Source organism: Muntiacus reevesi, chromosome 9 (genome assembly GCF_963930625.1).
Source record: "Muntiacus reevesi chromosome 9, mMunRee1.1, whole genome shotgun sequence".
Taxonomy (NCBI): domain Eukaryota; kingdom Metazoa; phylum Chordata; class Mammalia; order Artiodactyla; family Cervidae; genus Muntiacus; species Muntiacus reevesi.
This window is the reverse complement of record NC_089257.1, coordinates 34,733,206-34,756,889: the sequence shown is the minus strand read 5'-3', so window position 1 is coordinate 34,756,889 and position 23,684 is coordinate 34,733,206. Positions and strand designations below refer to the sequence as shown.

The 23,684-nt window shown below is 42.8% G+C and overlaps 1 pseudogene; it reads right to left on the bottom strand.

Moving 5' to 3' along the window:
- Window positions 1-9,912: 9,912 nt before the first annotated feature.
- LOC136175739 (bcl-2-like protein 1) lies at window positions 9,913-15,224 on the bottom strand (annotated as a pseudogene).
- Between the last annotated feature and the right edge of the window lie 8,460 nt (window positions 15,225-23,684).

Here is a 23,684-nt window from a genome sequence, read left to right as displayed (position 1 = left end):
TCAGTTCAGTTCAGTCACTCAGTCGTGTCCAACTCTTTGTTACCCGTGAACTGCAGCATGCCAGGCCTCCCTGCCCATCACCAACTCCCAGAGTTTACCCAAACTCATGTCCGTTGAGTCGGTGATGCCATCCAACCATCTCATCCTCTGTCATCCCCCCCCTCCTGCCCTCAATCTTTCCCAGCATTAGGGTCTTTTCCAATGAGTCAGCTCTTCACATCAGGTGGCCAAAGTATTGGAGTTTCAGCTTCAACATCAGTCCTTCCAATGAATATTCAGGACTGATTTTCTTTAGGATGGACTGGTTGCATCTCCTTGCAGTCCAAGGGACTCTCAAGCGTCTTCTCCAAAATCACAGTTCAGAAGCATTAATTCTTCTGCGCTCAGTTTTCTTTATAGTCCAACTCTCACATCCATACATGACTACTGGAAAAACCATAGCCTTCACTAGACAAACCTTTGTTGACAAAGTAATGTCTCTGCTTTTTAATATGCTATCTAGGTTGGTCATAACTTTCCTTCCAAGGAGCAAGCATCTTTTAATTTCATGGCTGCAATCACCATCTGCAGTGGTTTTGGATCCCAGAAAAATAAAGTCTGTCACTATTTCCACTGTTTCCCCATCTATTTGCCATGAAGTGATGGGATCAGATGCCATGATCTTAGTTTTCTGAATGTTGAGCTTTAAGCCAACTTTTTCACTCTCCTCTTTCACTTTCTTTCTTTCTTTCTTTCTTTTTTTTTTTTTTTTTTTGATAGTGCAGTGCAGTTTATTACACTGGCGGGCCCAAGGCAGAGTCTCCTCTTAGCCAAGGACCCCGTCCAGCATTTGTGAAAATCTTTTATACCCCATGTGTACGTGTCCAAACCCACCACCTACCCCATGTGTACGTGTCCAAACCCACCACCTACCCCATGTGTACATGTCCAAACCCATCACCTCAATTCCCTTGAGACTTACATAAACAAAGGTAGGGTAAATACAACTACAATGACCCCATCATTCACGTGTTATGTGTTCAAACAGTCAATAATCAATAAGCCCGCGGTTACATTCCAACCAGTTAATAACCGATAAGCCTGTGATTACATTTTGATAGATACTGTCCGGAGGCAGGGGTGATTAGTGTCTGTTTTCTCTTCTTCAAGATTCCCCTGCCCAGAGGGGGGTCTTATCCTTCCATTGTCATTCCCACAGGCGCTAAGCACAGAGTTCAGAGGCGCATGATCAGCACGGACAGGCCTGAGATGGAGTCCAGGCCCTATGAATTCCTTTTTCATTTCCCCCTCTTGATGCTCTTAGTTTCCATAACGAGCATCATTTATTGAGATATATTGTACCTTAGCCCCCCTGTCACCCACATGCTATCAACCTCTGGGTTACAAAATTCACAAGACATCGTAGGAAGCAGGGCCCACAGAACAGTATGATTAAGATTACTGTAACAATAGTTACAATGGTTTTCCACCAGTCTCCCTCTACCCAGGAGAGAACTGAAGTCCAAAAGGGAATATTTTCATTAGACATGGCTTTCACTTGATTTTGCATATCCTTCAAGGCAGTAGATACATTTCCAGACAGGTCAGGGATGTACACACAACATTCGACTTTAATTACGGCGCAAGTCCCTCCTTGGGCTGCTGTGAGTATGTCTAATGCCATCCTATTTTGAATTTCTGCCTTCCTCATCTGAATTTGTTCTTCGTTCAAAGCTTGAATGGCTTTTGTACTGTCTAAGAGGGCCTGTTTAGTGAAATTAGTTAAGGCCTCTACCTTAACCATGATATCCGTTGTCCCTACAGAGGGTACAAACAAGGCAGCAAGATAGTCTTACCATTGGAACACAGATCGTGTCCATCTTGCATGCAGATAAGGCAGGTTTACTGGAGGCTGGTGTAGGCCAGGCTTAATACTGCCATGGGCAAAAGCAAATCCTAATGTGCAACGCCCCACCCAGCCAACTGGGAACCATGGCCATCAGTTAAGCCCACAGAGCCACTGGATCCCATTGGGGGCTACCCAGCGGATTCCAGGATTATATTTCCAGTCGGAACCGGGCCACTGAACAGACTGATTGGGGTGATAGGTAACTTCCAAGATTTGTTTACATTGTTCAGGGGGCAAATAACCCATATATTTTAATTCTTTTGGGTCTAGGGGGTGGTCTACAAATCCAACTTTCTGTTTTTTTTGTTCCCAGCAAATAGTAGCAGGGGTAATCAACTGTCCTTTCTCAGGAGTCATCCAGAAATATTCATCCCAGACCTGGTAGTATTGCTCAAGGTACCGGGAGGCCTGTCCCCCTTTTGTAAGAGAACCCTTCTCCTTTTTATTTTTCATATATGAGGTATAAGCCTTTGTTACTTCTGTAAGGCTGGTGTTCATGTTAAATGTAACCCTATGTCCCTGGCTCATTGATGGCTTCTTCTTATACCAGGAGAGCAAAGAAAGGTTATGATTGGTGAGAGAGATAAAAGTTCCTTTCTGTGGTTAAAGTCCCCATAACGGAGTGACGCTACCCACCAGGGGAGTCTGTCTATTACTGACAGGGGCATAGCCCCACATACCCAAGTTCAGAATTGCATTGGTGAGGCCGAGCCAGCAGGAGTCTTTACCCAGCTCCATCTTGTAGAGGGCTCGTCTGGGACCTCGTTTTCTTCTTCTTCCTCAGAATGATCTTGGTTTCCCGTGGGTCGGTGGGGTCCTTCTGGATGGTCCACTCGGCATCCTCCGGGTCAGCGTGGTATGCCTTCTTTGCTCTGGTGTGATGGATCAAGGGACAATACCTGCAACTTTAACTGCAGTAGGGGTAGTTAGAATAACATAAGGGCCCTTTCACCAAAGGGCTAGCAAATCATGTTCCCAATCTTTGACCCATACTTGGTCACCAAGTGTAAACTCATGAATCTGTTCCCCAAGGGGGAACGGCACCCTTTCTTGTACAAACTTAGTTATCCGATTTATTACCTTACCCAGTTCCATCTGCTGTGAAATCCTATCCCCCCTTACCTGAGGCAAATTTGTTGACACCTGTTTTATTATGGGAGGAGGCCTCCCATACACAATTTCATATGGAGAATAGCCTTGGGACTGTGGGGTCATCCTGAGTCTGAGCAGAGCCATCGGAAGCAAGTTCACTCAGGAGCAGTCAGTCTCTCTAATCCACTTGGAGAGTCTCTTTAAGTGTCCGGTTGGTTCATTTCACTATCTCAGAACTCTGGGCCTATTTGCAGTGTGCAGTTTCCATTTGATGTTTAAAGTTTTGCTTACTTGTTGTACTAAATCAGCTGCAAAAGCCAGGCCATTGCCTGATCCAATGCTGGTAGGAAATCCAAATCTGGGAACCATTTCCCTAAGCAGGCACCAGGCTACTTTTGATGCTCTTTCAGTCCAGGTAGGAAAAACTTTTACCTATCTCAAGAATGCACATACCATAACCAGCAGGTAATGGTAGTGTTGGTAAGGTTTCATTTCAGTGAAGTCCACTCCCAGGTGTTCAAGGGGCAGTGTGCCTTTCAGCTTAATCCTCAGAGGATTTTGTCTGAATACCCGAGTGGCAGCATTAACCTGTGAGCAGGCAGCATGGCCTAGGTGGGTCGCTTGGTGTGTTTGGCTTACCAGAGTGTGTGCCAGCTCCTCCGGTACCAATAATTTGTCACTTGACAATTCCCACCATCTCTTTTCAGTCTTTATGGCCCCTTCCGCTTTGGCTAACCTGACAGCCATTGTCCTTGTTTTATCAGGCTAGTGCCATCAGTATATAGGACCAAATTAGGGTCTGGAACCTTGAGCCCTTCTTTAAAACAAACCCCAGATGCCTTACCTCCTCTTTGTAGATTGTGCCTTCTTTTTCAACACCCGGTAACCTGCTTCCATCAACAGCTGGAGCAGTGCATTTGTCCCTTTCCAGCATTTTTCCTTGGTCTCAGGCAGCCAGCAGCAGTTCATCCCCGTATTGTAGGAGCCGACATCTATACTCTTCCGGATGGAATGAGTCCAGATCAGAAGCCAAGGCTTCCCCAAAGATGGCTGTGGAGTTAGCCTTTGTTATCTGGTGCTCCCGACTGAATCTTCCCATTCAAAGGCAATGATGGGCTGTGATGCTGGGGCGAGGTGTATGCAGAAGAAGGCATCCTTGAGATCTAGGCAAGTGTAAACTTTAGTCCTTGGCGGGAGGAGGCTAAGCAAGGTATAGGGGTTTGGAACAGTGGGGTGTAAAGTCACAGTAGTCTGGTTGACTAGCCTGAGATCTTGTACAGGCCTATAGTCTTGTCCTTCTTCCCTTTTGACTGGCAGGATTGGCGTATTCCAAGCCGACTGGCACTCTACTAGAATGCCTGCTTGTTTTAATCTATTGATGTAGGGCAATATGCCGATTCAGGCCTCCATCCATAGCGGGTACCGGCGCCCTCTAACCGGGATGGTACCTGGTTTGAGTTCCATTATCACTGGGGCGTGATGTTCAGCCAGCCTGGCAGGAGGTGTGTTGTCTTCCACCCAGACCTCAGGGAATAATTGAGTTAGCTCCCTCATGCTCTTCTGGCCCACCCGGTTTTGCCTTCAGAGGCTCATGCAACCTCCTCTCATCTTGGGTTGGTATTGAGAGAGAGGGCAAATAAGTCATAGAGTCCGTCCAGAAGGTGGGCCTCTCCTCAGGGGAGAAAGTCACTTGTGCTCCTAGTTTGGAGAGCAAGTCTCTTCCCAACAGGGGTACTGGGAACTCAGGAATTTAGAGGAACTCATGAATCTCTTGGTGCCCCCCCCCACCCCCCCCCCCCCGCCCATCTGACATTTTCTGGGCTGGCAAAACGGTTTAATCATCTCTTCTTCCGATACCCTAGTTACAGCGGTAGTCTTTTTGGACAGTGGTGCCACAGGTTTTGTTACTACCGACAGTTCTGCTCCTGTATCCACCATGAAGTCAATGTTTTGGTCCCCCACTTTTACGGTTACCATGGGCTCTCAGGGACCTGATATCTCTGAGTCCTAGCAGCCCTAGTTAATATCCAAGTCAGCAAGCCCCACAACTGCGGGAGCTTCCTCTTCCTTCCTTGCCTTAGGGCATTCATTATTCCAGTGGCCAAAAGCTCAGCACCGGGCACACTGGTTTGGCTGTAACCGGCCCAGGGCCTCCCTTGGGACTGGCTGAAGGACTGTCCTGTCCCTGGGGCAGATGAGGTTTTCTGGAGGGCCCGAGATAGACTTTCCCAGAGCAGCAGCTTGCACTGTAAGTCTCTTGTCTGTTCTCTTTCGTTCCCTCCAGCTCTCTGGCAGAGCGCGGTCTCTGCTTAATTCCAACGTCTCCCTCCCCCTCTTGTCAGTACTCACCGGGAGAGGCGGGTATAGCTTGGGCGGTTCGGTTGGAAGGTTGGAACCAGATCCTGGAAGTTTTGGTCAGAGGCTTCTGTCACCGGGATCGGAGTCTGCCCAAACGGCGGCTCTACGAACTCCGGGAAAGCTGGCGGAGGAGCAGCGGCTGTTGCAGAAACTTCACCTGGCCCTGGGTCGGGCATTAAGGCGGCTTCTGGTCCTGGTGAAGCACTGGGAGGCAGGTGCGTCATTGTCCAGCATGGTCATCGCCGTCCAAATCCTGTAGAATTTCTTTTTTTATCATCAGTCAATTTTTCTGCCATTAATATTTTTCCCTTTTCCTTCTGGATACAGAACCTTGTCCAAGTAGGAGGGTCTCAAGCTAACCCTAGCCATGAGTCAATAGATGGATATCGATCCAGGTGTCCTGGCTCTCCTGTGACTACTGTGTAGACTGCTTCCACTATTAAGTTCACGGTGTTCTCTGGTGGCCATCCTGCTCCCAAAGGGGGCCATTCGACCTCACAGACTATGTGGAGGCAGTTAGGCTTCATCTTCACCCCATAGTTTCCTCCTAATCCCTTCTTTAAAGTTTTCACTCCAATACAGTTGCCTTAAATTCACTTCCCCCCATCTTGTTTACCTTCTCAAACCTTCTTCTACTTTTCCTTTTCGTTCTGTCTACGAAGTTCTCAGTACCCTATGTACTTCTCATATTTCCACTCAGTGACACTTAAATTGCCATTTTGCCTCCTTCCTAACTGGGGAGAGAAGAGCCTTACCTGCCAGACCCCAGAGGGAGAAGGGGGATCGGCATATCTTCACCTGCCGGTCAGCATAGCTGAACCAGAACATCACATGGTCCAAGACTGTTTCTCCCTTAAAGTCCATTCCGCCTTGGTGGGCTTGATCAGGTGCGAATGAAAACACAGATGGGTTAAATATCCCATGTCCCAGGCCATCTCCGGAAAAGCCAATTCATACTCACTTTTGTATCCCCCTCCTAGCCTAACAATTCCGAGGGGGTCATGAATTTCACAGCAGACAGGACACCTCCTGGGGGAGGGCAGAATACGAGCATACAAGGACCAGTTTCCTATCCTAAAAATCCCCTGGCGATTGCTTGGTAATAATTTTCCCCGAGACGGCGTGGACACACCTCCTAAATGACCGTCATAAATTTCCTTCTTAAACCCTAGCATGCTCGTCAACCTGTGTACCAAGCAATCGCCGCCTGCCTATTCCAGGCTCCTGTGGGTCCCCGCTCCTTCTAGTCCTTCCCAGGGGGGTGATCAGGCCCCCTCTTCCACCCTGCCGGGTGGGTCCCTCCTCACCTGAGTGCTCAGTTCCCCTGCTGCCGTCCACTACCTGCTGACGTGAAAGGTCCGGGCGTTGAAAAGCAGAATCCTTCCAGAGGGGCGAGGCGCCTTCCCCCCTCTAGGAGGTTCAAGCTACAAAGCCTCGGGGTGGCCTCAAATGAGACCTGTCTCCTCAAAGTGAGGAGCTTCCCAGTCAATGCACCAAATGTTATAGCCACGCTTTCCGGGAAACAGACTCACTCAGAAGGACAATGCAGATAGTGGAGTGCAGTTTATTACACCGGTGGGCCCAAGGCAGAGTCTCCTCTTAGCCAAGGACCTCCTCTTTCACTTTCATCAAGAGGCTTTTTAGTTCTTCACTTTCTGCCATAAGAGTGATGTCATCTGCATTTCTGAGGTTATTGATATTTCTCCCGGAAATCTTGATTCCAGCTTGTGCTTCTTCCAGCCCAGCGTTTCTCATGATGTACTCTGCATATAACTTAAATAAGCAGGGTGACAATATACAGCCTTGACATACTCCTTTTCCTATTTGGAACCAGTCTGTTGTTCCATGTCCAGTTCTAACTGTTGCTTCCTGACCTGCATACAGATTTCTCAAGAGGCAGGTCAGGTGGTCTGGTATTCCCATCTCTTTCATTTTTTCCCACAGTTTATTGTGATCCACAGAGTCAAAGGCTTTGACATAGTCGAGAAAGCAGAAATAGATGTTTTTTCTGGAACTCTCTTGCTTTTTTGATGATTCAGCAGATGTTGGCAATTTGATCTCTGGTTCCTCTGCCTTTTCTAAAACCAGCTTGAACATCTGCAAGTTCACGATTCACATATTGCTGAAGCCTGGATTGGAGAATTTTGAGCATTACTTTACTAGCATGTGAGATGAGTGCAATTGTGCGGTAGTTTGAACTTTCTTTGAGATTGAAATGAAAACTGACCTTTTCCAGTCCTGTGGCCACTGCTGAGTTTTCTAAGTTTGTTGGAATATTGAGTGCAGCACTTTCACAGCATCATCTTTTAGGATTTGAAATAGCTCAACTGGAATTCTACTTATCTAGACCTTTAGCAAATACAGAAGGATGGTAGCCTTCCCACTGCACTTCTCCACAAGGTGGTTCCAGGGTGTATATGTCAGAATGAAATGTTTTATACATTTGAGACATTACTCACTTCTTAGTTGGATGTAATCATAGGATTTGTGTTTAAATATTTACACAATAAAGCATTTTTTCATACCAGTTTTACTAGATTGGCAACAGCCTGCCACAAAGTGCCAAAGACTTTGGAGAAAATTACATGATTTTGTTTTCATTATAGAGGAAATTCCATTACCTACTATAAAGTCCAAAATTCTACTTGCATTCAGCTTTTGAGTTGCCTTCCAGAGAGGCGATCATTACCATTTTTTCCCTCTCATGCCATATAAAATATGTCATGTAGTAATTGTCGAGGAACTAATAAACTATCATGGTCAGGTACACTTTTTTTTAAAAGCAGAAGTTCAAAATCTTTTCCACAGTTAGTACTTGTTTCTTTTGGCTCTTTTAGGGCTAAATTGGTTAATATCAATTAATAAGTGAATTATTTTAAGGAATAGATACTAGGTTGGTGCTAATGTAATTGCAGTTTCAGACCGTGATAAATTTTAAATCATTATAACTAAGTTCAAACACATCTTTATTACTCAAAATGGGAACCATTACAATCAACACATTTTTGCCAACAAGAAATATGTTTGCTTATTCCTGTAGCATAAAAATCCATGCTTCAGGGTTTGATGAACTCTCGGGAAGCATTTTCTGCCTCCGGCTGGTTGTAAGAACATTTTCTCTGCAAAAAGTTATCAAGATGCTTGAATAAGTGGTAGTCAGTTGGTGAGAGATCAAGTGTGTTATGGTCTTCTGACAGACTGGAATCTGGGGACAGGAGGTGACGAAAAGAAGGCACAGAAAAGAAGGACGTGGGGGACCCAAGTCTCTAGTGGAACAAGGGAGCTTTATTCATGGCAGCGTGTGCTTATATATTGTAATACAAGGAAGCTTTAGGCAAAAAATGAAGTTAAGTAAAAAACACCGAAACCAGACGCATAACAACAGTAACTAAGGGAATAACAATAGTCATAGGGCCATGACAACAGTAAACAGGGGAATAACAATCGTCACAGGACCAGAAGATAATCCATGTATTGGAAAGAGGAACATGACTACGTAGTTTTACAGAAAAGTAAAAGGTTACTGAAAGGAATCCATGTATGCGTTCTGCCTCGTGACCTCAGTCCTGAGAACTGCATGCAGCTCTGCTCATTCCTGTTTTCCAGCAACAGATAAGGAACAGAGGGCCCTTGAGAAACAGACAATAACATATAGGATTCCTTAAAATTAAACGTTCCTTGACAATTCTCCCTTTTTTATTATTTTTGTGAAAAAAGGCCCTGACCAATTGAGTTTGTTTAGTGTGAACGATTTATGTTGAAAGGCATCAGTATACAACAAATATAATTACCAGGACAATTACCAATGTTACAGTATCAGACCCAATACTATGAGTAATACTTTGGAGCCATCTTTGAGGGTCTAGCCCAGATAATTGATCAGCTAGCTATTCAGCTAAAGTTTCCAAATTATTGGAAGAGGGCAGACTTTTAGAGAATGTTTCAAAGATTTTCTTTTGCAGTAATTGTGTATTTAGGGAAGCATTATCATGTATGTCTTGTAAGTGAAATTTAATTTGTTCTCAATTGTAAGCACTATAGTTGAACCGAACAGGAGTGATACAAAATTGTGTAGAATTCCAATCACATTTTAGTATTACTTGTTTTTGTAAATCTATTAATTGATCTCTAACCCATTGGATGGCTGTTTTTAGTTCCTGTATTTTATCTTGAATTTCCTCATCTGAGCCTGAGTGACCCATATAATATGAGCATCTTTGGTCCAATTTTGAATAAAGTTTTGTGTTTGAATTTAGGTTTGTAAAGCAGTGCCTGTGACAGTGGCAGTAGTGTAATGGCTATTAATCCCAAAAATGCCAAGAATTAACCATCCTATGAATCATTTAGATCACCAGAGTAATTTAGTGAGTAGCCGGGAGGCAAGTCCTGCCGTGGGACCCTCTTTCCAGGGATTCATTTTTCAAAGAAACAGGAATTAAGTATACATTTTGTAATCTATACAAGTCACAAAACATAGAGTCTTATTAAATTGTAAGTTCTCTATAGCTATAACAAAAGGAAGAGGAACACAAGCTTGTACAAAATATGAATGATTATAATGAAAGGAATAGTTACTATGAGTTGAAGAGCGAGCCCAGCAGAGCTATACCAGCCAAAGTCATGCCCATCAGGGACCAGTGGTTGAAGCGCTCCTGGGCCTTTTGGCTCTCAGTTGCTGTATTGTTTTTGTAGAGTTTCACGAAAGTGTCCCAGCTGCAGTCCTCCTGGATCCAAGGCTCTAGGTGGTCATTTAGGTAAGTGGCCATCCAAGTTGTGATTTGACTCACCAATATTTTCATCTCCTTGTCTATGCTTTCTATGCATAGTGTCCCACCGAAGGGAAAAAAGGCCATAATGTGACCCCAGTTTACCCCGTCCCACAAGAGTTCATACATTACCTGTTCAAAGCTCTGATATGCTGTCCCTGGGGTGACGTGGACCTGGGACGTCAGGTCGCTGAATGTCTGTTGGTACCTCAGTTCAAACTCATTGTCTGTCTCCCTCAGGGTTTGCTTTACTGTTGACATGGGGATCACTTTCCAGGTGTCCAAGCTTCTGCTGTAGCCAGTGGCTCCATTCACCTCAGGGCTATCTGCCAGGTGCCAAGATGGGTTGGCATTGATGACATTGCTGCTGCTAAGTCGCTTCAGTCGTGTCTGACTCTGTGCGACCCCATAGACGTTAACCCACCAGGCTCCTCTGTCCCTGGGATTCTCCAGGCAAGAACACTGGAGTGGGTTGCCATTTCCTTCTCCAATGCATGAAAGTGAAAAGTGAAAGCGAAGTTGCTCAGTTGTGTCCAACTCTTCACGACCCCATGGACTGTAGGCTACCAGGCTCCTCCATCCATGGGATTTTCCAGAAAGAGTACTGGAGTGGGTTGCCCATTGATGACATTGGGGGTTTCCATATCTGCTTCTGTCCCTTCTGAGGCCTCAGTTCTGTTCTCTTCCACATCATTAAATTGACTCTAGCTATATCCTTTCTGGGAAAGCTTGTAAGAGAAAAAGCAACCACCAGCTCTCGGTTGCTCTGAGATATTTTTACAATAAGGATGGGTTCCACCAATCTATTGTCTAAAATATCTGTAGTAAAAAGGGGGCTATGTATATAGGTCCAATAAGTATGATTAATTAATTCAGCTTGAGTGGGGGAAGCAAAAGCAAGCAAAGCAAGCATAGCAACAAAAATATTTTCCGGATTCCGAGGCATTCCCTGTTGAGAAACCGGATTTTTAGCTTGATTAGTAAGGGTTTTTGTTTATCCCTAGGTAAGGAGATCATAAGGTCGATGACGTTGAGGGTGGCTTTTCTTGGCAATTTTTAGAGTAGCCATGGCTTGTATTGGAATTTTTTCTTCCCCGGGAATTTGCCCATTTTCTCTCTATTTTGAACACCAGATGCTCCCCTGAGGTGGATCTTTCGAAGAGGAAGCCAGTTGATTTCGTTGGAGCTATCTGGAGAAATACAAGCATACCCCTTTCCCTATGAGTTAATTTCCTAGATTTCCATTGTTTAGTTAGCCCGTCTTGATACCAAATGGGCAGAGGAAGAGAAGTGTCTTTCAATTCTTAGAAATGTTTTTCTGCTTATGTCAGGATAACTCCTTGTGGTAAGTTTTTAAAAATTTAAAACAAATAAAGCCATATTAACAATAGTTATAGGGTTAAAGAATATCTTGTGTTTGGAATCTAGTAAAGTCTGCTCTGGATAGAGAAGATAGAATTGTTCCTGTGTATTCCTACTCTTTAAATTTTTTTATTTGTAGTTTCAATGTGTGAAATGGGGGAAGGTTGGTCCCTAATAATAGACTGTAATTCAAGAAAAAGTTGTTGACTAATAGATTGATTAGAATTTCTGGTAGAAGTTTTTATTTTTTTTAATACAAAAACTGAATATGAGGAGTCAGAAATTATATTGATAGGGTAAGGATGTAGGTGAATAACCTGAATAAGAGCATATAATTCATTTTGTTGAGCAGAATGAAATTTAGTATAAAAGACTTTATGTTCTTGGAGAGACCAAAATGAGGCTTTGGTGTTTTTAGTCCCATCTATATAGAAAACATCAGCTTGAGGTATAGGTTGTGATGTAACAATGTGAGAGATAATAAATTCAGTATTTTTTTAAGAAATTTTAAAGTTCATTAGAGGGATAATGAAATGAAATTTCTCTAAAATAGTCTGAGAAGGCTTTTTGGAAATCGGTAGAAGTTTGTAATGCATTTTCAAATTAAGCTTTATTAATAGGCAATATAATTTGGTGAGGATAGGAGCCAATTAAAGTCTTGTTTTATTTTTTATTGATAATTATTACAGCAATCAAATCAAGATAGGGCTTAAGTGACTTTGTCTCTTTAAAATGGTTATATATACATTTTATTGGGTGTTCTTGCTGGGCAAGAAGTCTTGTGGGAGAATGGAGAGAGGGGAGTATAAACAGCTCTAAAGGCAATTCAAGTCTAATATGAGTAAGAAATTATTTTTGTATAATTCATTTTGTATTAAACAGAGTTTTTTTGTGTGTCTCTTGTGAAAGTGAATGAGGGCTATTTAAATCAGAATTTCCTTTTAAAGTATTAAATAGACTAGTCAGTTGATAATTTGCAATACCTAAAGAGGGTCTAATCCAGTTTATATTGTCTAAAAGTTTTTGAAAATCATTCAAGGTTGATAATTTATCAACATGAATCTGTGTTAGTTGGGAAGTAATATGTTGTCTATTAACAATAGATCTTAAGTAATGGTAAGGTCTAGAGGTTTGAATCTTTTCAGGGACAATGATTAATCTAGAGTCTTTTAAGCATTGTTGAGCTACGTCAGACATTTGTTGAGTTTTTAAAACAGATGGAGCAGAAAACAATATATCATCTATATAATGAACAACAAGAAAGTTAGAAAATTGTTTTCTCACAGGTTCAAAGGCTTTGGCTACATAATATTGACATATGGTGGGAAAATTTATCATTTTTTGAGGCAATATAGTCTATTGATATCATTTATGAGGCCCAATATGATTAGGAAAAGGAAGAGAGAAGGCAAATCTTTCTAGGTCTAGGTGTAAAGGTATAGTAAAAAAGCAATCTTGTAAATCTATAAAAATAATATCAGTTTTGAGGAGTAATGGTTGGTAATGGAATTTTTGGTTGCAGTGTACCCATAGGTTTTATAGATGTGTTAACTTTTTGAAGATTTGTTAAAAGATGCCATTTGTCAGGTTTTTTTTTTTTTTACAAAAATGGGAGAATTTCAAGGATAACAAGATTCCTTAATATGTTGTAATTTCAAATGTGTATCGAAAAGTTTTTTAGTAGCTTCTAGTTTTTCTTTGTAAGGGGCCATTGTTCTGTCCAAACAGGCTTGTCACCTTTTCAAGTTATTTTAATAATTGCGTTGTTTGTTAAGTCAGTAGCCCCAAGGAAAAATGTGGAATATGTATTTAAGTTTGTCATCGCATAAGTAAATCTCCTTTTATTAAATTAAGAGGTGCATCTATCATGTAGGGTCATAATGTTTTAGGCTGGCCTTTTGGTCACTTATATGGATATATTTGGACATTTTGATAAACCTCTTGTATTTTGATTTGAGAAACTCCTGCAATTTGGCAAGAAATTTTCTGTATAGGCCAAGATTTGGGCCATAAATGTTCGGAAATAATAGTAATATCAGATCTAGTATCAAGGAGACCAGAAAATTTTTTGCCATTAATTTTGATATATTTGGTTGGGTATATTCACATATTATTGATGTCCATAAGGATTGTTTTTGATCTGAATTGTCGAATCCATCTGTCTGTACATCATTAGAGGAGTTAATAGAAATGTAAGATAAATGAAGTAATTGAGCAATTTTGTTTCCCTTTTTGAATTGCCATAATATCTGAGATGACATCATAATTGGAATCTCTCTCTTATAATTTGAATCAGTTACTCTAGGGTGAACAGTACTGACCAAATAAAAGACCAAAGGTTTGTGAGGGTAGGGGTCCAAAAATTCCAGTAGGTATTTTATAAGGGACTATTTGAGGAAAAAGGAGAAAATCATTTAGAGCTGGTATATCGATGGTAGTATTGCCGGATGTTGAGGATTTGAGGGAAAAGATGGAGTTTGCCCCTGGTTTTTGTTGATGGGGACCCGGGGAGTCCCCAGGTTGGAGTTTCCCGAAATAGGCTTTCCTATAATATCATATTTAGATTGACATTCTCTGGCCCAGTGTATCCCCTTATGGCAATGAGGGCAAATTTTTGGAGATTTTTTTTTAAAATAGTTTTAATTTTTTCTGTGTGCTTTTCAGGAGAATCCTTTTTTAAATGAGTTTTATCCCCACATATAAAACATCTTTCACATCCCTTTTTAAAGGTAGCCACCATTGTTTCAGTTAACATTTGTATTTTTTTAGTTTCTGATCCTAAATTGTGATAAGCCTTTAAATAATCAATAATAGTCTCGATCTCATGAATTGGAGTGATAGCTCTTTAACATTTTTGGTTTGCGTTTTTATAAGCAAGCAGCTTTTCTAGTTGCATTTTGGCCTCTTCTCTGATAACATTATGGGAAATAGCAACTTTGAATCTAGCTAAAAAATCAGCATAGGCTTCATTAGGTCCTTGAAATATTTTTGTGTAGTTATCTTCAGGTTTCCTTGACTTCTAGCTTTCCAGGGGGAACACAAGGTTGGGGTTTACCCATATCCATATGTTGGGCTCAAAATCTGGACCATCTTTCTTGGGGTCGGGTGACTCAACTATTTGGAGTTTATATCTGGCAAGGTTTTGTTCGGCTAAGGGCAGGTGTGTGGTGAAGGCTAGAAAGGACTCCTTGTTTATGTCCCAGTCTAGTAATCTAGAAAGCCTTTGTCATGAAAGAGAATGAGTAGATAGTGTTTTATCATAAATATGAGTATGTGTTAAAGGCTTATCATTATCATTAAAGAAAGTATTGTTAGCTTTAGTGTCAAAAAGAGCCTCAGAAGAGTTCTTGTTAGAGTCATTTTGTCTTTGAGTTGAGAGAACTTTCAGTTTGGCGTTCATTGTAAGAGGAGGAGGAGCACTTGGGGTAGCCAGAGCAAGGCTGGTGGGATAATTTTGAAATAATTTATGTTGTTTTAATTGGGCTTTTTGTAAAGTTTTATCATCTAATTTATATTCATGTAACAAGTGTTCTGCCTGTTGTCAAATATCAGGGGTGGCTAGAATTTTCCTGAAATGGCAAAATCATGACTTTAATGAGGGCCCATAAGGACCAGAAATCGTTTAGAGTATTTTTCCCCGTCTTGTGGTTCATTTAACATTCTTTCTAACTTGGTTCCAAATCTTTAAACCAAAATTGCTTTCATCAAGGAACCAGGGATTATGTTCAATTACCATTTGGAGACAAGCCTCTAATCATTGACGCGAAACCAAAAGTCCTTGAACCTTAAATAATGATGAAGCAAAGTAGAAAAGTGGTGGGGCTTTCCAGCCATTTGTCCCATAACCCTGCACTTACCAACCTCAGTAGGTCCACAGTCACTCTGTCTGCTTGCCAAGGGTGTACTCCAAGTCCCTGTTCGGGTGCCACTTGTTATGGTCTTGACAGACTGGAACCTGGGAACAGGAGTCAATGAAAAGAAGGACATGGGGGACCCAAGTCTCTAGTGGAACACGGGTGCTTTATTCATGGCAGTGTGTGCTTATATATTGTAATACAAGGAAGCTTTAGGCAAGAAATAAAGTTAAGTAAAAAACACCGAAACCAGATGCATAACAATAGTAACTAAGGGAATAACAATAGTCATAGGGCCATAACAACAGTAACTCGGGGAATAAAAATCATCACAGGGTCAGAAGACAATCCATGTATTGGAAATAGGAACATGACTAAGTAGTTTTACAGAAAGTAAAAGGTTATTGAAAGGAATCCATGTACGCGTTCTGCCTCATGACCTCAGTCCAGAGAACTGCATGCAGCTCTGCTCATTCCTGTTTTCCAGTAACTGATAAGGGACAGAGGGCCCTTGAGAAACAGAAAACAACATACAGGATTCCTTAAAATTAAACGTTTCCTGACACAAGTGAATATGGCAGATGAGGCAAAACCTTGTGCCCAATTTGTTTAACTTTTGAAGCATTAGTTGTGCAATATGTGGTCAGGCATTGCCATGGAGAATTGGGCCCTTTCTGTTGACCAGTACCAGCTGCAGGCATTGCAGTTTTCAGTGCATCTTATTGATTTGCTGAGCATACTTCTCAGATGTAATGGTTTCATCAGGACCCAGAAAGCTGTAGTGGATCAGACCATCAAATAGTGACCATGGCCTTTTTTGGTCCAAGTTTGGCTTTGGGAAGTGCTTCGGAGCTTCTTATTGGTCCAGCCACTGAGCTGGTCATTGCCAGCTGTCATATAAAAGTCACTTTTTGTGACACATAGCAATCCAATTGAGAAACGATTTGTTGTGTAGAATAAGAGAAGACAACACTTCCAAATGACGATTTTTTTGATTTGCAGTCGACTCATGAGGCACCCAGCTTTTTCAGCTTTCTGATTTGCTTCAAATGTCAAACAACCATAGAATGGTTGACATTGAGTTCTTGGGCAACTTCTCGTGTAGTTGTAAAAGAATCAGCTTCAGTGACTGCCCTCAATTGGTCATCAACTTCCGATGGCCAGCCACTTCGTTCCTCATCCTTAAGGTTCTCATCTCCTTTGCAAAACTTCTTGAATCACCACCATACTGTATGCTCATGAGCAGTTCCTGGGCCAAATGTCTTATTGGTGTTTCAAGTTGTCTCTGCTGGTTTATGACCCATTTTGAACTTGAATAAGAAAATCATTTGAATTTGCTTTTTGTTTATCATTTTCCTAATCTAAAATAAACATAAGATACATAACAATGTCATTAGCAGAAAAAAAAGCAAGAAATGAACATTAAAATGACATATAACATAACCACATTTATTTAAGAATGTATTCCAATAGCAAATGGCAAAGTTGAACAATGCAAAACCAGAATTACTTTTGCACCAACCTAATAGTATCAATAAATTCTATTTACTGTATTAGAAGGCACTGTTTACTATCAAGAATTTTCATACTTCAGATAGTTCAGAGTCATTCATCAGTGTGACCATTAGATAAACTTTCCAAGCTAATATAGGGTTTCCCAGTTTCATCTTGGTACAGATATTTGTTCTACTAGCAATTATTTAATAAACATAGGTTGTTGTGAATCTATATGAGGAGCTAAACATTTTCAAGTGATCTCAGACTTGCTTATTCACTTTTCTATTTGATTTGTCAAAGCCAGTTATTTTTTGAGGAGATGGAAATTTTTATCTAATCTGCTATAATCTAGGCTATAGTTCAGTGTTAATTACCTTGGTTGGGCTTCCCTGATGGCTCAGATGGTAAAGAATCTGCATGCAATGCAGCAAACCCGGGTTCAATCCCCAGATTGATTACCTTTGGAAAAGGTAATGGCTACCCACTCCAGTATTCTTGCCTGGGAAATCCCATGAACAGAGGAACCTGGCAGGCTACAGTCCATGGGGGTCACAAAGAGTTGGACACAACTGAGTGACTAAGCAGGCACTCACACATAGGTGAAAGTATTAAATGATACAGTTTTGAATAAGACTTCTGGTGATATTTTATCCTTGGTTTATGTTTAATGTATCTATACATTTATATAAAAGCAGGCCCACATGTTTAGTTGTATGGTTTGTGCACTGCACAATGATACCCAGTTGGGGAGAAGGTTAGTACAGCCTAAACCTGTGCTCGGCTTGTCACTGTATTGCCTTGGAAGGGTTGCATCTCTCACAACACACTTTTTTTTCAATTTCTGAGTGAAAGGGGCTGTATAGGTCAGCCGCAATCCTGTTCATGGGAAGGAAGTTTAGCAAAGCTGGGACTTCTTTTGTCATTAGTCTTAAATGATACTGCAGTAAATTTCTACTCCAAGTCTGGGTAGTTTACAAGCTTAAAAGCTAATAGTTTTTTGTTTCTTTTTTTCAAGTTTATTTTTATTTATTTACTTGGCTTCTTCAGGTTCTAGTTGTGGCACATGGGATCTTTGTCGTATCACATGGGATCTTCCGTTGCAGCACACGGGCTCTCCAGTTGAGGAGCATGGGCTCAGTAGTTGTGGCGTGGGGGCTTAGTTGCCCCATGGCATGTGGGATCATTGCTCCCCAACCAGGGACCAAACCCATACCCCCTGCATTGCAAGGTGAATTCCTAACACTGGACCACCATGGAAGTCCCTGCTTTTCAATTAAACATTCATGATCCATAAATACACAGCTTTTTTTAACTTTAGGAGCTCTAGAGTAAATACATGAACCTTCCAGCTTCACACAATGTCGGGGGACATACATATGTCTAGGATCCTATCTTTGGCAATGACCAATGTACCTTATAAGATATAAAACAAATTAGAATTTTGTATAACTCACCTACTTTTCCAAATCACAGCTTTTCAAAATAGGCTTTCCTAGCCCAGTATGCATGAATTGATAGTTTCAGTTGCTGCTGACCACAGGGTGTTCGTCAGGTAGTCCCAACTAGTGTGTCAGGAAGGGGCAGCCTTGCCTGGATCAACAGACAGATGCTATCCAGAGGTGAACCAGGACCCTTACCTGACAGAACACAATTTGGACAGTACTTTGTAAAAGGACGACGGGAAAGGAATTAAGATTGCTTCAATTCCACCTCTGAAGAGTACATGCTTTTCTAAAGCCACCTAGCTACACACCCCCTACACAGATGCATCATCATTTGATTTACTGGATTCTTATTACACTTACTCTGGGCTCAGTTCTGGCATATTTGAGGTATTTTTTCCTTTTTTTTTTTTTTTTTTTTTTGCTTCAACCCTTGACTAGGATACAGAATGGATCCATCTGAATGACAGAGAAGTCAGAACCACCCTAAATGGTTGGGTGACCTAGTCCCAAAATAAGGCTTGATTCTCAAAGGAAAATGTGGAGAAAGCATAAAAAGAGAAAAAGGATTCATTTGTTTTTTTATAGATTGTTTTTTAATACTTATTTTTGGCTGTGTTGGGTCTTAGTTGCAGCATGTGGGCTTCCCTCCAGCTGTGTGCAAGCTTAGTTCCCCCAAGGCACTTGGGATCTTAGTTCCCTGACCAGGGATCAAACCAGAGTTCCCTGCACTGGATGGTGGATTTTTTTTTTTTTTTTGCTGCACTGGTTCTTCATTGCTACAAGTTGGCTGTCACTAGTTGTGGGGTGAATAGGGGCTACTTTCTAGCTGCAGTGGCTTCTCTTATTGGAGGGCACAGGCTCTAGGGTGCATGGGCTTCGTTGCCCTGTGGCATGTGGAATCTTCCCAGACCAGGGATCGAACCCGTGTCCCCTGCATTGGCAGGCAGATTCTTTACCATTGGACCACCAGGGAATTCCCCGATGATTCGTTTCTTGAGCCCTACTATGTGGGGACCATGTGGCCCTGTGCCACCCAGTCAACAAACTTTGGAAAGCTGTGCCATGTTAGGTGCTAGGAATACAGTGAATAAAACAGACACCCTGCCCTATGACACTTATGATCTAGTGTCTAATAAATAATCGTGCCAGTCATATTTGCGATGAGTGTCACAGAGAAAGGGTATAGGGAGCTCTGGGAGTGTGCCCTAGGAAACTGAACAAGGGAAGACACTTGAAGAAAGGGTGGAGAATGGACTAAAGGGAGCCCGTGTGGGGGAAGGGACACCAGGTAGAAAGAGAATGCAGCAGCCTGAGTCAGAGATAATGGTGGGTAAGGGTGCTAGAGATAGAAAAAAATCAAATATATCTGTGTCATACACAAAGAAGCAGATTTGGGGGGAGTTATAGTCAAGGGTATGGTTTTTCCAGTAGTCATGTATGGATGTGAGAGTTGGACTGTGAAGAAAGCTGAGCACCGAAGAAGTGATGCTTTTGAACTGTGGTGTTGGAGAAGACTCTTGAGAGTCCCTTGGACTGCAAAGAGATTCAACCAGTCCATCCTAAAGGAGATCAGTCCTGGGTGTTCATTGGAAGGACTGATGCTGAAGCTGGGAGGGATTGGGGGCAGGAAGAGAAGGGGACAACAGAGGATGAGATGGCTGGATGGCATCACCAGCTCGATGGACAAGAGTTTGAGTAAACACCGGGAGTTGGTGATGGACAGGGAAGCCTGGTGTGCTGCGATTCATGGGGTCGCAAAGAGTCGGACACGACTGAGCAACTGAACTGAACTGATCATCAAGTAAGTTTTGAATGTGTTGAGTTTGAAGTCCATGTGAGATGCATATCCTTCCTGTTGGAGAGCTTAAGGATAGTGAAAAATGTGGATCTGGAGGTCAGCTGAGAGATTTGGGGTGAAGACATAAATTTGAGAATCAAAAGCACACATGGCATTTTGTTGTTGTTTTTTGGTTGCTCTGGGTCTTCATTGCTGTGAGTAGGCTTTCTCAAATTGCGGTGATTGAGGGCTACTCATTTTTGCAGAGCACAGGCTCTAGGCACACTAGTTACAGTAGTCGCAGTATGCAGGCTCAGTAGTTGTGGCACACGGGCTTTAGTTGCTCCACAGCATGTGGAATCTTCCTGAACCAGGGATTGAACCCATGTCCCCTGCACTGGCAGGTGGATTCTTATTCACAGTTCCACCTGGGAAACCTACTATACATGGTATTTGAAGCTATGGAAGAGGGTCTCAGACTGAGTCCTAGAAACCAAACTATTTAAGGACTAGTTAGAGGAATTTTGAACAACAAAGTCACCTCCAACCAAAAAGAATAATCAGTCACCTGAAAAGGAAGTCTAGGGTAAGCGTCTCTGGTTGCCAGCAGCTGGGCTGGGCTCAGCTTTGGCTGTTGGCAGGGCTGGCGATGTGGTCCTTCCCGGGGAGTGGAGTGGAATAACTGACCCAGCACTGCACTGAGGCAGCAGGCTCCATATTGGAGCCCACTGGCATTAGTCCCCACGGAGTGCAGTTACATATTTCATGTCCTTGTTGGGGTCTAATAGCCTAGCTTAGGATCCCGGTCCTCCACTGAAGAGATGTCTGATTGTGTCCAAGTCACTTAAAACTGAATGTTGCATTATACATCTGTAAAATGTAGGACTGTCTTAAGGGTTACTACCATGCTATAGTGTGAATCTTAATTATATTGGATCTCCTTAATAGGATCATTCCTGTAAGAGTGCCTGGCCCGGGCTTGCCAGGGGTGCGTTAAAGCTCTGGACAGACCTGAGGAGTCAGCCTCTCTTCTGGATCCCTCTTCCACTGGCCAATTCAACGTGGAACAAGGAATCATCCAACTTTCCTCCCCTTCCTGGTCATCTGGCCCAGAGAACCTGTTTGTCTTAGGGGTGGGGACAGGTTCCTCTGCCTTATGCCACCTCGGTTTTTCAGACTAGGTGTGGCAGAACAAGCAATGGACCAAGACCTTTTATACTAGGTGAAAACAACCACCTATTGTAAAGGTGAGAGTTGAAAAGGAGTTCAGAGTGCTTTAATTCTACCTCTGAACAATACCCCTCTCAGAAACCATTCTGCCACCACACCCACTACATATAGTCATTAAATTCCTCCCTGGCCGCTGGAGAACCTTCCGAGAAAGGTCATCACTGCCTGTCCTATAGTCTGTCCACTTTATTCCAGTAAACTTACCCCCATTTAACTTCCTCCCCACTTCAATTCATCCCCAAACTTCTCAAAGAACATTTCTGCTAGCGAGAAAAGATGAGTTTTTAGGGAGCTTGGAGAAAATGAGTTAAAACTAAGTCATTGAGCCAACCTAGATGGCCAGTAAGTCACCAACCTATGAAGATACATCCCTGCCCAGTTCAGACCTGGGCCTTACCTCTCTCTCATGGATCACTGTACCCCATCTCTGGGCTCCCTTCCTCCACTGTTTCCCTCTCCAGCATCCATACCACACATGGCCTGCTACAACGGACTCTTGAAAACAGGTATGGACTTGTTAAAACTCCAAAGGATCAAGTTAAAACTTCAGATTTAAGGCCCCATCTCAGGAATCTCTGATTTATCTTTGCATTCTCAGCTCCTAATATTTACTCTGCCAACCACATTAAACTTGGAATGTTCCCCAGCCATGTCCTGTTTATCCCCACCTCCGTACCTCTGCCCAGACTTCCCTCTCTCCACTGCTCCTTACCTGCTGGGAAAACCCCCAAACCCATGTGGTAGGTTAAATATGGTCACATATTTTTGGAACTTACATCTTGGCTGGTGTTGTGACTTGCTTTGACCAACAGAATGTGGTGAAAATGACATGATACAAGTTCTGATGCCCAGGCCTCGGGAGGCCTGTAGCCTCCACTGGAACCATCTTGGAACCCTGAAACCAACATTCCATGACAAAGCCCAGGACAAAAGAGTGCAGGAGAGAAAGGCCAGTGCCCCAGTTTCCAGCTTACACATTAGCTGAACAGAGCCATGTGAAAGACAGCCCAGGTGGGTCCACCAAAAGAACCTCCTAGGTAAAGCACAGAATCTTGAGAAATAAAAATACTGGTTGTTTTAAGCATTTGTTTAATGCTTGGGATAGTTTGTTACCTAGCAGTAGAAAACAGATACAATGCAGTTCTAATGTGAAGTAACCTCTGTCAAGTTTCCCAGTCAAGAACCTTCTCCAAGTGCCCCAAAGTGTTTTCTACACATCATTATCACTTTATAGTCATTCACTATCTGGCTCTCCCGAGATACACTGAGCTCTGAGGATGAGGTCCGAATCTGATTCAGCCTCCCTCCCAACCACTCATGGTGCCAAGCTCAGTACTCTCAGATACCATGAATGTGCCTAGCAGGTATGCCTAGATGAACATTTTACATGCAAATTACTCAACAAAGATTTTTTAAAGCACATCCTATATTAACGGAACAGGTCCTAGGCCCTAGAATTCCTCTCAGTCTAGCAGGAAAACTGCTCATTACAATACAGATTTGAAGTGTTGGAGGCAAGTGTATTGCTGGGAGTGTACAAGGCAACTGGTGGGTGGGGGAGTCGAGAAAACCCCTAGAAGAAATGACGTTTAGCCTCATCATAAAGGGTGAGCAAGTTGTCACTGTTGGAAGGAAGCTTGTGGGCATGTCCCCACCCCCTACCCCCCTGATCCAAGGGAGGAGGGATGCATGGATTGGTCAGGTTCACAAACACAGTCCGGGAGGTGGGGCCTCAGCTTGTGAATGAGAAAAGTGGGTTTAAGGTAGGTCCCAGTCTGGGGATGACTCCTGTCTATTTCTTCTCTCTCAGACATTCAAGGTAAGATGGGGACTTGGGCTTCTTCCTATTAATAAGGAGGTGCATTTTCTGCCCCTCCCTGCCCCACTCTCCTTAGAGTGTCAACCAGAGGGCAGACAAGCAAACAGGAACCAGGACAAAGCCCCAGGGTCAGGGCTCTATGTTGGGTGCTGGGGCCAAAAGTAAAAAAAGGTGTGTTCACCTGCCATATCTGTGGTTCATATTCAGGAATACCTTGGGGTGGTAGGGGGCTGGAGGAATCTATGTTCCAGTCATCTGCCACTTGGCATCAAACCAGAGGAGAGAAAAACCAACAGGAACTTTTCCTGTTCCCGGGAAGGTAAGGCAGAGAATCCCAGGTGGAGTGAAGAGAATTAAACGTGTGGAGTGAGAAAGGAGCAGAGAGAGAGGCTCACAAAGGAACACTACACAGTCCTGCGTGAGAAGGCTGGACCTAACTCACAAAAGACGACCTGCTTTGCCCCGTAAACATTCCTGTGTTAGCCAACTGCTGACGTTCCTAGGGTGCTCACTACCTGCCAGGCATGGTTCTAAGTGCCTTACACCAATCAACTCACAATACCCTGGGAGGATTTGTATCTCATATATCCTCTGTG